The sequence below is a fragment of the Hirundo rustica genome, chromosome 8 (genome assembly GCF_015227805.2).
Source record: "Hirundo rustica isolate bHirRus1 chromosome 8, bHirRus1.pri.v3, whole genome shotgun sequence".
Taxonomy (NCBI): Eukaryota; Metazoa; Chordata; class Aves; order Passeriformes; family Hirundinidae; genus Hirundo; species Hirundo rustica.
The window spans coordinates 17,532,683-17,550,237 of NC_053457.1; the positions used below are offsets into that span (position 1 = coordinate 17,532,683).

The 17,555-nt window shown below is 43.0% G+C and overlaps 1 protein-coding gene across 4 annotated transcripts in view; it reads right to left on the minus strand.

Moving 5' to 3' along the window:
- Positions 1-9,287, minus strand: part of MARCHF8 (membrane associated ring-CH-type finger 8) — a 96,139-nt gene extending 86,852 nt beyond the window's left edge. For 3 of the 4 annotated variants that reach the window (XR_005702049.1, XM_040072118.2, XM_040072115.2), the window contains exon 1: positions 9,174-9,287. The gene's annotated coding sequence lies outside the window, so the exon portion shown is untranslated. Of the gene's footprint in view, positions 1-7,182; positions 7,202-9,173 lie in introns of those variants that run through there. The other variant, XM_040072116.2, reaches the window with a different exon arrangement.
- Between the last annotated feature and the right edge of the window lie 8,268 nt (positions 9,288-17,555).

The following is a 17,555-nucleotide window of genomic DNA, read 5'->3' on the forward strand; positions in this document are numbered from 1 at the left end:
AGAGACAGAGTAGCTATCATACAACCAAGAAGGTACTTCTTAACATCTTCAAGTTTCTCATTCAAAGCCTAGAAAGAATGGCGAGGGGAGATGAATAAATCTGGAAAGGCACAGCCATCTTCACACACGAGCGGTGAAGGCATTTACAAGCTTGAATAACCCATCCTTCTGCAAGCTGTCATGCTGGAGTGGCATCTTTTCTAGAAGGGGTCATAGAAGGCCCAGAGAGAGCATAGCACCCTGTTTTATTGCTCACAATGTTAAAGCATGGCATAGCCTGCTAGTGATTTTCTTATTATTTGGCACATTACAATAAAGGAAATAAAAAAAGGCCCACAGAACCCTTGGCTCAGAAACTTGCCAACTCTCCTGGATTTAGAGGGAAAACTGGACACAGAGAATAAAGAACATCTCAGAAAAGCAGGCCTGTGCTGCAGTGTGTCCATGTTACTGGCCTTGGTATGTACAGTCAAGTTGCCTTCCACTCCCATCCCCTGCTGACAGGAATTACTTTCAGTTGTGAAACCCAACAGTTTCATCATCTTATTAAATTCCCAATTCCTGGCTCAGATGTCTCTCAGATGCATTAGTTAGATTACATCAACCACAAAGACCTGCCCATGAGCCACACAGGATATAGCTCAAAGGCAATCACTCAGTGAGTTGCTTTGATCAGCTCTCTGAGTTCCTCTTCCCTCATTCATAGAAGCAACAATGCAAACTGTGACAAGGGAAAAGTGTATGCTTTGTAGTGTCATGTGGAAAGTGAGATAACACCAGAGCATCAGGATGCAACTGGAAAACACACCTGCCTTGAGCAGAGCATCTACTCTGAAGCAGAACCATCCCTGCAGCCTCCTCTAACAAACCCTGCACGAGGCACAGACAGTAAAGACAGGCTAAGCCAAACACATGCAGGTCTCAGAGCAGAGAGCCTTAACACAGCAGCTAATGAGGACTTGAAAAGACAGCTGACAAACAGCCAACCAGCACAATGCCTGCCGGGCATCACAGCCCTACCAAGTCTCTGCAAAGCACCTATAGTTCTGCGTATTGAGAACATGCCAACTAAAAACCTTCCCAGTAGGCAATCAAAGATGGATGAGACAGACTTAACACGTGTCCAAACTGACAAGTAGAGCTCCAGTAGACAGAAAGCAAACAACCATAACAAATATCTAACAAGACACAATGAAAGATCACAGCCAAGAATAAAATGCATGATGTATCTAATGCCCTCTCTATATAAGGAACTGACCCTGAGTTCTTTGCTCTCAGGCTGCTGGACCACATGATGCTATGTTTGCTGGGTATCACTAACAAAGGAAAAGTGAGTGAGAAATCCTATCTTGAATCACACATGTTCAACAGCATCTGAGCTGGGATCCTTGCCTTGCAGTTGAAGAAGCTGATATCAACACCAGCAGTAAATAAAAACCTAGGTCTGGGGCAGATACAGGCACCTCAGGGTCCCCAAAACACCAAACACTGACCATAGCAGATCCTGGAAAGAAAAACACCACCAAAAGACTGTAAAGCATATGTCAGACTTACCCTGCTGTATTTGGTACGTAGATATATAAAGCAGATGCTTCCACACTTCACTAGCAGCACCTAAATGCAGCCTTACTGAGCTGGGGTAAAACGCAAGGAGCACTTAGGCTGAGTTCATAGGAGGCACAGGGCTCTGGCAGGGCCATCTCCTGCTGCTTTGTAGCTGCAGTTCTAATAGATCACTTGCACACCGCCTCATTAGAAACAAAGCCTCATATTTCATTTAAGAAAGTAATCAGATGGATTAGGAAAGGTCAAAGAATAGTAATTTTGAATTTCTTGCCATTTGAAAAATACAAGAGTGCCACAGGTTCTCTATGATTTGCCTGGAAAACATCACAGTGCAGTTTTCCTACACTTCCAGGATGGCACATCATAAAAAGAAACTCATCTCTGAAAGGTCTCAGGAACTGCAGAGCTCTGTGGGTGTACTAGAGCAGGACCCTTTCACACCCTGCCAAAGCGTGTAGCAGCTCACACAGAACAATACAGAGACCTTTCAAGCCTTGCAATTCTGTGATGATTGGTGAGGATTTCTGCAACATCAGAAATTCTCAACTTGAGCAGTCTCAGTCAGAGTTATCCTCCCCTGGCAGGTCTGACCTTAAGATGAAGGGTACAAAACAGCTGAACATCGCTGTCAAAATAATCACAGAAACAACATACATGCCTCATACAAAGGAACTGCTAAGAGGCAATATACAGTTTTCATGCTCCAAAACAAGAAGATATTTCAAGGCTTCAATAGGAAAATACTGCCTAAGAACACAAATATGTTTAGAAGACTGAAATCTGATCTTGTGTTTATTGGCTTCTGCTTTATTATGCCAAGAGCAAAGTTAAAACTCCCCTCCATATTTTAACTGAACCTGCTACTGTTTTTTGCTAATTCCCAAGATCAAGCCTGCCTGACAAGAATCATGTAATTTCACAAGGGTATCTCTCCTCCCTGCACCCCCTTATGTTACCAAACATTAATTTTGTGAAGAGTCTGCTGCCTCATGCCAGCTCTAATTTAGTAACAATACTTTAAATTTCTCCTAAGCCTTCAGAAGGCCTTGCAGTGGAAGAAGGCCATTTCACAGCAGAAGGATTAGCACAGTCTGAGATCCTGCATTTGGTATCCTGCGGCTGTACATTTCATAGCTGCCACTCACCCATGTGGCCTCTCATGTTTAAAAAGTGCCATCCCCATGGGCTTTGGTACAGGGTGAGGCTGCAGTTCTCAGCTGTGACATTGTAATTTATATTCCATTCTTTCTGCAAAATCTGACGTTCCAGCAATTATGTGACATTTAGCCAACAAGTTCAGAAGTTACTGGCAGTGTGATTGCATAAGCACACTTCCCCTTAGAGAACATGTTAATTTTTTTTTTTTTTTTTTTAAATCCAAGAACCTTACAAATACAATTATACAGAGGACAAATGAGTTGCAGGAAACTAAGGTGTGCATAGGTGAAGTAAACAAAACTGGAAAACAGGCCAGAAATAGGAAAAAATACTCATATTTCCTGTCTCTCACAAAAAAACCCCACTTTAGCTACAAGCGAATTTCCTCTTCTTTTAAAAGCGAAGCAGATCTTTTTCTTCTCGTTGAAACAAGACAGCATGTAGTTCAGTATGCATTTATCATGTTTGGTGAAAAAATCCTTTCCTCTAGAGATCACCTGCAATGTCAAGTAGTAGCAAATCTTCAGCCCACCTGCTTTTGTGGATTATATGCATGCACTTACATATATACACATATGGACACATTTTATGGAAGCCGCTTCATTGTAAATCAGTGGTCACAGATTGTGCTAGAGAAAAATCACTGACAACAACTGTCCTTCCTAGTCCTGGCACTTCCAGTTCAGATTTGGAAGGCCAGCTCAAGATGATTATCCTAAAAGCTCTAACAATAATCACAGTCAAAAGGACATTTTGGATGCAGAACTGCAAGGGGAACTCATGTTAAGTTACTAGAAAGGAATGAAAAATCAAAGCCTACTGTAAACTTCAGAAAGAGCCAGACTGCTCCCATGCATGTTTCCTGCTCTGTCATCACTTATGGTAAACTATTACCACACACTCTTCACATTCCTCCAGTATGCCAGACTTCACCAGGCTTATGTATGATGAACCAAAAAGCCACTGCCAACTTTCACTTTCTATCTATTGTAGCAGAGTTCATCACCCTGGTAAATGCAAACCCCTTAAGGGTGGTCTGATGAAGGAGGCCATGGAAAACGTGCAAGAAGGAGACAAAACTGCACTCAGGGCAAGCAGTCATTTGCAAGAATTTCTTGCTATAATGTGGCCCATGTTATGAAACCATGGCAGAGCCCTGTATTGCATCACTTCCTGTTCTCTAATCCATCAATCACCCCATAAATATTTATACGTGCATAGAAAAAAAAATACATGCACAGAAATATGCCACATTTTTCCATTAGCCCTTCTCTTCTGACTGAGGCATTCGTAGTTACAAGAGATTATAACAAGGATTGGCATAGTAGTGAATCACCCTCAACAGCACACTGTGCTTTTACAACTAGAAATAGAGGGATCAGAGAGATTAATCCTCTGTCCTGGATGAGCCAAGGAGCCAGTGACAGGGAAAGCAAATATAGATAGGCAGAGAAGGCTTTGTCTTGCTTCAGCTCCCATTGGTTTTGAAGGAGTCTCTTCAACAAAGAAATGCTTTAGGAGACTTTTACGGGTGACATTAAACAGAGACATCCCTTTTGTAAATCCCGCAGTGATTTCGAGATGAGGGGTTCCCACTAATAATCCTGTGACATCACCTTCCCTCTCCCAGGAAAGCAAAGGCCAGGTCCACTGCCAAGACAAGTGCTTACAGTAGAAGATCTGACTGAATACTTCCTCAGTAATTAACTGGTGCCACAGGGCAGGTAGTTCAGAGTGAATTTGTTGCTTCCTTCAGTTAATGGTACTCAAATGGTCCTCTAGAGGCAAAATTCACCCATACCCCATGTCTAGAAGCCAGTTTCTAGTTTCAGTCCTAGGAGTCACGGCAATGTGTGGACCCCCACACATGTGGTGTGCCCATGGAAATTCTTGTGTAATGAGAAAGCAGAACTTCAAACTTAACTCTAGCAACAAGAACAGAAGCACAACTCCCTTCCTCAAACTGCACAATGGCAGAGAGTTATTACCAGTAAGTAAGTCTGACTGACAAATTATTCTGGTCATTAGAATCTGCAGATCAGACCCAGGGGAAGCCTAGCTATTTATTCAGAAGCACTGGGGTTTTTTTACCTGCAGATACTATTCCTTGCACGCTCAGTACATACACTAAAGAGGAACCAAAAAGCTTTTTAAAAATAAAGACATTTGAGAGAAAAGAGGCACAAAGGATTAGTATACTAAAAAAAAAAAAAAAATAGCAACTTTATGTGTAAACTTGAACTCTGTCCTTTTTTTCTTCTTTTTTCATTTGTCACCTTAGAGTTTGTCACCTTCTATCTTCCTTTCCTTCCCTGATTAACCAACTGACCCTTTAATTCAAGGGAGGTTTCTCGTCCTATGTTGAGGACATGACAGAAGTCAAGCTACCAGCTCAGGAAAGAACAGCTGACAACATTTTTATTCCTTGTCATGAACCTCTCATCCCAGATGGTGCATAAATACATGATCTTACTGAAGCCATGGCCAAACTGGGAGACAAACTCAGGCTTAGCTGAGGTAGGAGTGACCTGTTAAATGACATTCTTAAGTTGCAATGTCTTATTTCCCAAGGAGAAACTCTGGTGCTGTTGTTCATCTGCAGCCTCACCTGCAATATGGACTGGTGACATCTACTCAGTCTTGATGCCCTTAGAAGGGCAGGTATCAGGGCATACCCAACTGACACATAGGATTTGCCTACCCTCAAAATGTATAGTATTTATATTCCATATGAATTTTGGCTACGTATTTTGCAAGGTTTACAGCTGGGATCTTTAAATGAGTCTCCAGGGATTAAGTGCTCATCTACTACCTTTATTTCATATAACTATGGAAAATCTCAGCCGCACTTTCTAGAACCTTTCACTATTTTCCACTCATTACACATAGTTAATATACGTGCATTTCATCTAAAATTTCCAACACTGTTTTCAGTTGAATCCAATCAACCATGACATTTTGCCAGGTCAAATTCAAGATTTGCTACTAAGCCCCCGCACTTGCCTGCAGGTACCAAATGTGAGCTCCAGATTGGTGCTCACTTTATAAGACAGAGAAATTTAAAAGTAATTTACAAACACCTTTGATCAACATCAGCTCAAACAAGACAACCAGCAGAACATATAATAAAGGCCAGCCTTCCTTCTCAGTCCCTGGGGAAAAGAAACTGCAAGCACTAGAAACTGCTGATGGTTGAGATCTCTTGCTGTTGATGAACTGTCTGCCTGTCTGGTGATGAGTTACATTTAACAGTAAAAAAGCTCTTAAACCATACCTTTAATTGCAAAAGGACCAGGCTTCCAAGGGCTCTTGTCCATTTACCTGCCTCAGAATCAATAAACACTATGTAATCCATTATTTGGTTTTTTAATGCTTCACATGAATGTGGATACCTTGATAAAATACCACAAAAACATTGTGGGAAGTAGTGAAAAATAATCTGGTTTAGAAATTATGTGTTCTTTTGGGAAGTTTTTAGCAAAATCCAAACAGAACTGGTAAAACTGACCCTATCTCAGTGAAGAGCATTTCAACAATCTGGAGCTGTGAAAATTCACAGTGACCAAAGCCCACCCAGCAAGAGTAATGCCAGCTCTGCTATGCTACATCAAGCTGCCACCAGATCTTTGCAGTCAATCCACAAGTCAGCAAAAACTGTCCCAGCAAACCCTGCATGAGTTCTGTCTCACTATGGAAATTAATACAGTGAATTAGATGTGCGATTTACATGGTTCACACAGTTCCTGCAGCAGCTAGCACTAGATGCTCCCAAGAACTGGCACAAGCAGTAAATGGATAACTCATCCCCCAGGAAGATTTCCCCTCTAATACCTTATGCCCTTGAAGGGAAGTTTTTCCCAGACTTCAAGTTTTTCATTCCTTATAGCCTTCTACAGTTTTGCTATTCACTATTCGTCTGCCACACACAGACAACCCAAACACAATGTTGTTCAGGGTTCCTGGAAGTTCCTTCTTTCAATGGCTGTTAATTTTTTATGGTGCATCTACAGGCTCTTAAAGAATGCTAGTTAAACACTTCTACAGGATCAAGAGTTTCTTATATTTTTGGGGGAAGGCAGAAAGGCAGAACAAGAGCAAAACAAAATAAAATACAATTAGGAAAAAAAAGAAGAGACCTCATGCCTGTTTCCATTTTTTCCTGGCAGATAGCCATGTACACTCTATTATTCACATTTTCTGAAGCTGGCTGTCAGTCAGGCCCACTAGGGCTGACTGAGGTATATAGCAGAAAAGACCCATAGCAGGAGACTGCTTATATTTATGCAGCAGGATCAATTAAGGGCTTGTAACAACCACCTTCGATTCCTTCCTTGAGCAGCATTATTACTGGAAGCTGTCACATTCCTGCAGTGCCCTGCCTTCCCCAGTAATGTCAGTGTTTGGAAGAGCAGTAAGGAAATCAGTCTGTCAGACACTTTGGTACATTGCCTAAAGTACCTGTGACAGCCTCAGCAACTGGGAAGTCCTTTCACCCTTGAACATGGGAGAGTTGCTCGCTCAAAATGTTGGGTCTAAAATAACAGAAGTTTAAATTAAGAAAAAAACAAAACAAAGCAAGAAACCCCAAAAAACAACAACAAAAAAATTCATCCGGAAAATATAAAAAGTTTGTCCAACATGCTGAATTAATGTATCCTCATAACAGTTAAGACTGCACAAAAGCAGCCTGGAAACACATGCATTTTCTAGCATTAGACCTCACCTGAACATCTCCAACAATTCTAGCTCCTTATCCATACACTGAGGCATGAAAAGCATGCAGTTTTCCTTCCAATGTGACACCCCAAAACAGAAAATCACTTCTTTTTAACTATTTTATCTATAAGCAGAACTGCTGGCTAGGGCTAGCTGAAAGCCAAATTAAAAACAAACAAACAAACAAAATAACAGAAAACCGAACACCATAACAACAAATATTCAGCAAACTGTTAATTTCTTAAGTTTACATAAGACCTAAGTTACACAAAGTTCCCAGCAAAAGGGCAGTTGTTCAGACTTCAGCCACCCTACCATTTTCAGCAGCCGCAGCAGAATCAAGTCTCACTTTCTCCGAGCAGCTACAAGGTTGCTCTGAGGAGAGCCTGGCACCAAACAGTTCGGGCTGCAGCTGAGAAGCCGCTCACACCCCCAGCAGGTATTATTCCAGGTGCTAGGGCAAACCCTCGAGACAGGAACACTGACGTTTCCAGCAATCCTGGTGCTTAGACAGGCTCAATGGAAACTGATCAGTGTTGACAGATTTCAAACAAAGTATCTTAGGCCTAATAAATAGTGTTTTTCAAAGAAAACTTTGAAAATGTTTGACTAGGACTGTTGCTAGATCAATCTCAGCCTCATCTGACACCACTCCAAACCGATTTTAGAAGCACAAATTCATAATGATTGCTGCTGCTTCAGCTGAAGTGTTACTGTCAGACCGGCTCTCTCCCACCCACATCTTCCTTCCAGTATCTCTTTCCACCTCCACTCAAGCTCTAGCTAAATTGTCCCTCCTGTGTTTATGCTGCTGGGTTATTTCACAGATCTGCGATGCTCGGAAGTAGATCAGTCCTTTGCCAACTGCAGAGCTGAGCCGCGTCCCCTCTCACACTGCAGTTCGAGACCAACTGATCTGGCATGGGCACATTGAAATTCTCGCTTTGCTTGCACTTTTAGCGTACTAAAATGAGGGGAAGTTAAAGTGTTACAGTTTAGAAGAACTCGAGCATTACTTTGCCTGCCAAACAGCTCCAGGAAGCATAAAGGAATTCTGACTATTTCTTAGTCTGCCGTGAAACTTCACGATTCCTTACGAACACGTTGTGAGCAGCACATCTTGTGCACTGTTTTCTCGCCGGCGTATTCTCTGTTCCACGCTGCTCACGGAAGGCGAATTCGCGTCCCCCTCCTATCGGGACAGCTGGCGCAAACACGGTCCCTTTCCCACAGCTGATCCGCTCTCGGTTTCCCCCCAGCAACACTAATGCTTCCAGCAGCAGCAGCTGAGGCTGTGCAGACAAAGACGGCGGAGGTGGGAAAGCCTCTTACCAGGGAATTAGGAGCCGCTTCCCCAGCTCCGACAGAGGAGCAGCCCTGAACGCCCCGCGTGGAGCGCCCGCCCCAGCGCCCGCGCTGCCCCTGCCCCGGCCAACGCGTCGCTGCGGGGTCCCAGGGGAACCGAGCCGAGCCGGGCCGGGCCGGGCCGGGCCGCCTGCCGCTGGCCCAGGAGCGCCTCACCTGCCGGACCCGGCGGGGCGAGGTGCCGCCGGCGGGGCCGGGACGAGCGGCGGCCGCGGGGCAGCGACCCCGGGGCAGGCGGCCCCGGCCCCAGCCCGCCCCGGGCCCGGCCTCGGTGCCCGGCCTCGCGGCGCCGGAGGGGCGCCGGACCCGGCTCGGCCCCCGCCGAGGAAGCGGCGGCTGCCCGCGGCCAGGGCGGCGGCCGAGCCTACCTTGGCGGTGCCCCGCACAGGGCCCGGGCCGGCGGCTCCTCCTCCGGCTGCGGCGGCCGCTGCTGCCCATGCCCGGGGCCGGGAGGCGGCGGGCCGCGGGGCTGGGAGGCTCCCGCGAGGCCGGTCTCCCCCGGCTCTCCCCCGGCTCCTGTTTACCGCGGCTCCCCGGGCCGGGCTGCCTGTCAGCGCGCCGCCCCGCCCCGGCCCGCCCCCGCCGCCATGGCCCGGAGCAGCACGGGCAGGCGAGGCGGGCGCTCCGCGGCGGGACGCGGCCGTCCCTGCGCCCGATCGCCTGCCGCCGGAGCCGCCCCCGCGGCCCCGCTCGGCGCCTCCCGCCGGGAACGCGCCCCTGCCACCTGCGCGCCGGGGGCCGGGCGGGGGCGGGACTGGCGGGGACCGGGAGGCCACCATCGGCGGCGGAGCGAGTGCGCTCCCGCTGTCCTGAGCTCCGCGCTCGGCGCTGCCTGCCGCGGCCGCAGGCGCGGGTGCTGCTGTCGCTATTGCCCGGGGTGGAATGGCTCGCCCTTCAGTACGTAGAATAAAACGTCTTGACTTCACGGGGTGCCATTTAACTTTTTTAAAATGTGTGTATGCTGAAAGCCTGGATATGTCTTACAGCCATCGTCGTAAGGTGTTCTGTATTCATCGCGCACCTGCGCGTGTTGATTTATCAGTAAGAATACGTTAACAGAAAGCTTCGAGTTTGCCCCGTACCTGTATCTGGGTGCCATACCCTGTTGCTATTTTACACTTTTGTTATGCAAGCAGGATCTTTAATTTTTTCTTCCCAAAGTTATCTGTCTCCTGATATATGCTGAAATAAGTGCACTGTACTATTGAGGTGAATTTTACAGGGGGAAAAGCAAAGTTAGTTTTATGAGAATAAGTGAGAGTTTTCTGTGTTCAGACATGATGTCCGTCCCACTTGGGAATAAGTGAAAATAACAAGAAAAGAGGCAGCTTCACTGAACAGTTTCTGTCAGTGGAGCATAGACACGAAAGCAGATATTCAGAGAATAAAACAGAAAACAAGGAAACCTCCTGATCTGGCATGAAAATTCATTCATTAAACCTAAGTTGAAATTTTCATTTTCTGAGTCTGCACTTTTTCACAACAATGTACAGGGCTCCAGGGAGATTACATTTACCCATCGAGAACAGTGCAAGAAGCATAAAATGAGTAAGGTAACCTTTTCATGCAGAGACCACCCCCTACAGAAAAATGACATTATATCAGGTTTGCAGAGCACAGAGAAGCTGGGCTGAAATATGTCATTACATTGCAGAGTTAGTACCCAGCACCCCATGCAGTGAAAGTGGGAGAAGCACCACCCAGGGTCTATGGTGTGTGCTCTTGGGAAGAGGAGAGGGTGTGTAGAACTCCAATTTAGTCCTATGTAGTTTGAAGTTAAAGTTAGATTGTATGCCTTTATAAAATAGGGTATGCAAATTGTCCTCTTGATAGCCTGTATAGGTTTGTAAAGAGAACCAGTACTGCTGGCTCACCTAGAGGCCACTGCGATTTCTTAAGCTTCTTTGCTTCCTTCATTCTCTCAATCCATTTTGTTGTGTGGTCTGTTTGGGTTTTTTAATTGTTTTTCAGGTTAGGATTGCATTCCACTTTGGGAACAGCCCAGCTCACCACTCAGTGCTGTGTACCAGACTAGGAAAAGGGCCTATAGACACAACTGGAATAGAAGCAGATCTTACACAGAAAAATAGTCGCACAGAGCAGAGGTTTCCCAGGCAAAGTAGAATAACCCAGGATTAGGCCTGAAATGAAAGCCACTGCAATAAACCACTTTGAGGATCTAAGCTTTCCCTGTGTTTTGCAATTATTACTCCATGGTCTCTGTTTCCCTGGAAAGCTTGTCTAGTATTTTAACATGTTCTTGGCTTAAATTCTCAGCAACAGCCTCCTGAATAGAGGACTGCAGAGCTGAGACTAAAGCCTCAATACTGAAGGGCAAGCACTTCTGTAGAACACCCTGAATGCCTCACAGCCCACAGTAGAAAAAGCAAACCTAAGTTATTGTACATGTCCTCCTTCAAACTTGCAGCTAATTTAAAACATAGGAAAGAATGAATAAACTTAAGCTAAAGTCCATTAGTCAAATGGAAATATTAAATTCTTCCAGCTAGTGTTGCTGTTTGAAAGCTGAGTAGAAGATAGAAGGTTTTAAAAAACTATGGGAACGGAACAGAACAGTTCCATTTTGCTAACTGAATAGCTCTAGCTCAGAAAAAACATAGTTTGGGAATGTGTGCCTAGAAATGCATGTAAAACTTAGCTGAAGATCTGATTGATCTGCAGAGAGTTGCCCCGATGCCCTGCACACAAGGTCTGGACTGTGACCACACACATGGCCTTACTTGCCAACAACAATAAACACAATTTTATTGAACTTATTTAAAAAAGACAAAACAAAATTACCTCTATGCTCAAGGGACTCCAATCCTCTCTAGAAGCAGCACAGATTTACCATATGGTTATAAGTCTATGCTTTTTAGAAATACTTTTACTCCTTTTAGCACAAAGACCTGGAAAGTGGTGTGGGGCAGAAAACCTGCATAGTAATACTGTTGTATAACTGTGTCCTTTTTTGGTCCTTAATTATTACAATACATACAGTAATTATGCAGAAAAGTACAATTCATTTTCCCCAGATAATTATAAATTATCTTTTTAGTCTACAGTTTTGGTCGGAGCACCTGCAGGTATCCATAGCAACTACACAGTATTTCAGGGATTACTTTTTAATTCCACTGTGTTTGGGTCTAGTTTTTCTCCAAGCCAGCTCAGTTCCTCTGGTTCCCTCAACCTGCAGATCCTGAGCTGTGTGTTCTCCCATCTGTTCACTCTCTTGTATGCACATTACTGGCCAAAAAAAGAGTGATATTTCTCCAAAGGTTCTCTGATGACCGTATGTTTTACTGAAGGTGAGCCGAGGGTTCGTTCCTTCCTGTGCTGTTGTTCTGCTGGTTTCTGCCTGTGCTAGGTGAATAAAACAGATTCTATTAGGAGAAGGGAAAAGTGGAGTCATTAGGGAAGGTGAACAGAACTGACGGAAATAGTAGAAAGATGAAAGGAAATACATATAAAGTTTACGTCCTTCCTAACTGATTGAGGAATCAAGAGGCACCACATTTCTAAGGTTAAATCACCTTTAACAAAAACACTGCCATAGCACCAAGAAGGTGATTTGGAGACACATGAACAAATGTTGTTTTCAAAGTGCCCAAAATTTATCAAACTTTCTTCAGTCTCAGATGCAAGATACAAATCAGTACTCTAGTAAATACATTTCGCTAAAACCCGGCCTTCGAAAATCACTATGATGATTTGCAACCCGTCTGTGGGACAGAATGGCCATGAGCCAATAAAGTCTCCCATGGAAAACAGCAGGAGAAAAGAGCATTCCTGCCTGCAAAGCCAACCGTAACCTTTCTGCCAGTCCGGTGCTGTAAGACCCTGGTAGGCTGTGGATGCAGCAGAGGCTGTAGCCAGCCCTAGGCTGGCATGGTGTGTGACAAACAGGCATATGACAACACACCCCGGCAGACTTCAGCCACTCTTCAGCAGTCATGTCAGGCTGCCTTTGAAGACTGACAAGATTGGATACAGCTTTGAATCTGTCACAGAGCAGATAAGCTTTTGGAGTAATAAAGCCTAACCAGGCCTCAAAGGCACTATCCTCTGTAGAAGCTTTCAGAGGTTATTTTCTCCTTTCTGAGCCTCAAAACTAAAGGTTGGCAAATACAACAAACTGACCTTTCGAGGTGATCTGTCTAGGTAAAGCTAGTCATCTGGGTATGGGTGAACTGGCTCTAGAGAAATCCAATCCACAATGTTAAGGTGTCACACGATTAAAGCTTACAGCGCTGCAAGTCATTGCCATTTAGTATCAAAATGAAAAAAGAGCAGAAAGTACCTTGGTCCTTTCTTTGTATCACAGTCAATTTAATTCTTATTCAAGGCAGAATATGCACTACTAGAAAAAAAAAAGAAGCTCAGGGACAAGTAATGCTTCCCCAGAAGTCAGGTGGTACTGCAATTGGGTCTCATGCTCAACCATGTTCTTCCCCTGCTTTGGAAGACAGAGAAAAAAATTAAGCTTTCTTCTTTCTCTGCTGATAAAAATTTGGAAAAAGGATCTGGCAGTTCGCTTCACTTTCGCATTTGTTACTCAGACCATTAGGGAATGTATAGAAATTAATCTATCCCATACCCAAACATGCAGAGGAGGAATGACATTTTCCGAGCCTACCTCTCAGCAGCCAATACCCAGCTTTGGCTCTCTCCACTGCAATTCACAGATTGCATGCAACCGACATGCAGATGTGGTGAAGGCATAAAAATAGGCAGTCTGGTTCTGTGTAACAAACCCCATACATCATCTTCCTCATAAGCAGCACAGCTATTCTGCTGAACTCAGCCACATGTTCCCCTTAAAGTTCTTTCCTACATTTTTCGTCATACTCTCAACAAATGCTATTTACATCCTGTCCAGACTAGATGAAGACTTATTAATGATACTAAGCATTTCTATGGACCTCCTTGGAAGAGCCCTGGGAATATTTCACCTGGTATTATTTTAATCACAGTTTTAGAGGCTTCCATTGTAACGATACCTTGAGCAGCTTATAGCTGAATACACAATACAGGAGAATGGGAACCAGAGAACTGCAGATGACAAAGTATAATGCAAAATTAGAGGAGATTTGGAGGACAGCAAGCATAATTAAGACTCTGTAATAGCAAAGACAGTGAATTGCTTCCATAAAAAAGATGAGTAAGAGGGGATGTGATTCAAAGACAGAACATACTGAATATTCAGGAGACACTGTTCTCACTTTCTCCTAACACTAGACCAAATGAATTTCAATTTTAAAATGGTAGGAAATTCTAAACTGCAGTGAAAGAAAATTCTTTTCACATTACACATTTAAATAAGTAAAACTATGTATCTATTAAGATTCAAAAATAGTTTTAGACCTTTATGGACCTCCAAATTAATACCATACTGTACACTGAGATAGCAAGTTCTTCACAATTCAGCCTAGTTATTAGCATAGGAGGGAAGATCCAGTGTCCTGAATACTTGGTTAGGGAATTTTTGTACCTTCCGAAGTGCCTGTTACTTCCTATTCCCAGAGACAGATGGGGGGCTGGATGGATCTCAGGCTAATCAAGTCCATTTTGATGAGTCCTTTGTCTCCCCAAAACAAACTACCTATGATCGCTGGCACAATAGGAGATGCTAAGAAGAAATCCTGTTACTCAACTCTCAGTCTCAAGACCATGTTAAAAACCAAAGGTATTTCATTATATATCTGTGTTGTAACTTGGCATCAGCCTGTGCAGGTTTTTAGCAAATAAGGCCCATTATGGGCAACGGGTCCAGCACTTAAGTACAAGATTCAGGCAAAATAAATCTCAGACTCATTAGTTCGAGTAAAAAAAAAAAAAAAGAAATGCACATTAAAATTATGAATAGAAGGGAGAAAAAATTATTCACTTTTTAAAAAATCATATGCATTTGCTAAAAAACCCCTCACAGAGAGAAAGAAGGGTATTTTGAAACCCCCAAATTCTTCCTTTTAGAAAACGTCAGTGTTTTCATTTCCTGCTCATTAACACTCTAAATCACATACCATGTAAATAATACTATTTTTGTGATTAGGTACTGTTTTGAATTTCTGGTGCTGGGCAGAATACCTAATTTCAGCAATAATTCACCATCCAGATGTGATCAGAATCTAATTATTATGGAGCTATATATATATACTTCCTGTATATATGGTATATAGTAATCAGTCTTTCTGAAGATTGGATTAAAAAGGATTGAAACAGACTTAAAGTGTGGTTTAGAAATAAATTTCTGCCACTGACAAATTGTAAAGCATTTTGAACTGCAAGGTTAGGCAAGACAGATAGTAAGGAGTGGTCACTTTGCAGTTACAGGCATACATTCTTCACACACCACTGAATTTCTATTTTCATATCCTTATCCCGCATCTGTAAGAAAAAACCAGCAACACTGGTCATTTTAAAGAAAGAAGTTATGGAGACATGCTGTATTTTTACTGGACATATCTGATTAACATAGCTAAACAAACCATCCAACATAGCTTGGCTAAGAGACACCTCTGAAATCCATCTTTGCAGGGTTAGTGGGAAGGAAGAGAGGAGGGCTGTCTAGTCTTCAGTGCATTAAGATTACCTAAAAAATTATATCATGAAACCCAGCATGAAACAAGCTTTTAAGGTACTCTTCCATTCTGATTTTTTAAAAACCTTTGAAATTAGGAAAAGGAATGTACCCTCTTGCTGATCTCTTTAGATCTGTTCAGAGTGGACTGAGTAAGGGTCACAAACAAATAATCACACTTTTTTCCCGCCCCCCCCCATAAATCTCGTTACTGGACAAACCCCCAGACATTTTGCCATTTTTAAATGCCTCTGCTGCCCCCTGGAGCTGCTTCTCTGCAGCTTCAGACACAAAGCAAATGCAAGAGAAATCCAGAAAAACCTGCCACAAAGCCCCCCTGCAGGAGAAATGTGGATTACGCTTCCAGATGTGGTTCTCAGCTACATAAATGTTCTTATGTAAGCAACTGTGGCTCAGTGCTAATGTAAATACCAGAAAAACTGTCGAATACATCTCAAGATGAACCTGATTTTGCATAAAGATTGGAAAAAGAACACAAAAAGCTGCAGGTGGAAACGACTCCTTACAGGCAGAAGCAAGGCCAAATGCACAATTTACACCCAAAAGGTGGTGTCCCATAATGAAAGCTGAACTACTTGAAAAGAAAGCAAAATGTCTAATTCATCATATGCAAAAAAACCCCACAACCCAACAAACAAACAAACCCCACAAAAAACCCCAAACAAAACAACAACAACAACAACAAAAAACACCTAGAAAAACTTCCATTTTATACTTTGTAGTATGAATTAACAGTTCTAGCCTGTTTACAGCTGAAGCCTGTGAGCAGAAGGCACCACTGCAATTACATCCCAGGGGACTGCAAACTGAACAGACAGAAATTGCAAGCAGATAGATTATTATCACCATGGGCTTTCTACAGATTCCAGAGAAAGGAAGTATTTAATTCAAGATCCAAAACCATTTCTGACACCTCTGTGGTGCCTATCAATTTGACACAAGAATCCTGGATATCATCCAACAAGAGATCACCCTGGTTTTGCTGTTCAACTTCCATATGTAAACTTTTTTATAATACAACCATCTAACTACCTGAACACACAAAAGCCAAACATTTGTCTTCACCAGATGCATAGCAACATGGTACACTAATACCCAAACCATCCACGTTAAGTTTACACAGTAAACAGCAATTAATCCACAGCAGAAACTAACACAGGACTTGGTAGAAGCCAATAGCATCTGAACTAATGACTGAAACAGTTAATTTCAAATTAAAGTGCTCTTGTGGCTGCATTACTGGTTGAAAATTAATGCCTGTAACATTTCATGAGAACAAAACCAGTGTAGTTCTGAACAAGAAGTATCTGTATGTATAATTAAAATGAGGTATAATAAAAATTATGAGAAGCTACACACAGGGAAATTATTAGTGCAGAAGCACATTAGTGCATATGCAGAGAGTCAAAACTGAGATGTGACTCAGAGAATTCTTACCACATATCTATTACTCAGTTGTAATAAGATTTGAGTATGGCCATTCCAACACACTGCAAAACAATTTCCTGACAATTATACTTATGCAAAATCAGATTAAGTGATCACAGACTACATTAATTCTACTTTTTACCAAATCCCTACTGTACCTACAAAAAGTACAATACCCCTGTCTTTAGAACTTTGCTGAGCTGTGTGTAATTGCTGGGAAAACACTTGTACATTTGTCATGTTCCTTATTCTTTTCCTTTGGTATCCAACACTGTCCCATGAAGAGATGAAAAAAACTCCAGGCAGTTCATGGTACATAGCATGGCTCAGTAACAACATGTTCATCCTATCACGGGAACTTCCTCCAGTAATAACAAGCAAAGAAGTCACACACAAGGAAGGACATTTTTATCTTATCAATGCTCAGAAGAATGATTGTGAACATTTTTTTCCAAGTTTGTCACTCTGAAAACTTCAGGTTTAAGAAGTTTCAAGTGGACTACACAAAATGGATTTCCTCCAAGGATGAGATTCTTCCAGTTACTTCTCCTTCTTTCAGTGATCCATCTTCTTTTTTCATCCACCTTTTGACTGTAATTCTCATAAGCTGCTACCCTTTGAATGCAACGCAGCATAGATCATTTTAGTATCACAACAACTAAGTAGCTGAGGACTCTGACAAGACAAGGACCACGACATCTGATTTCCTAGATACAATGTG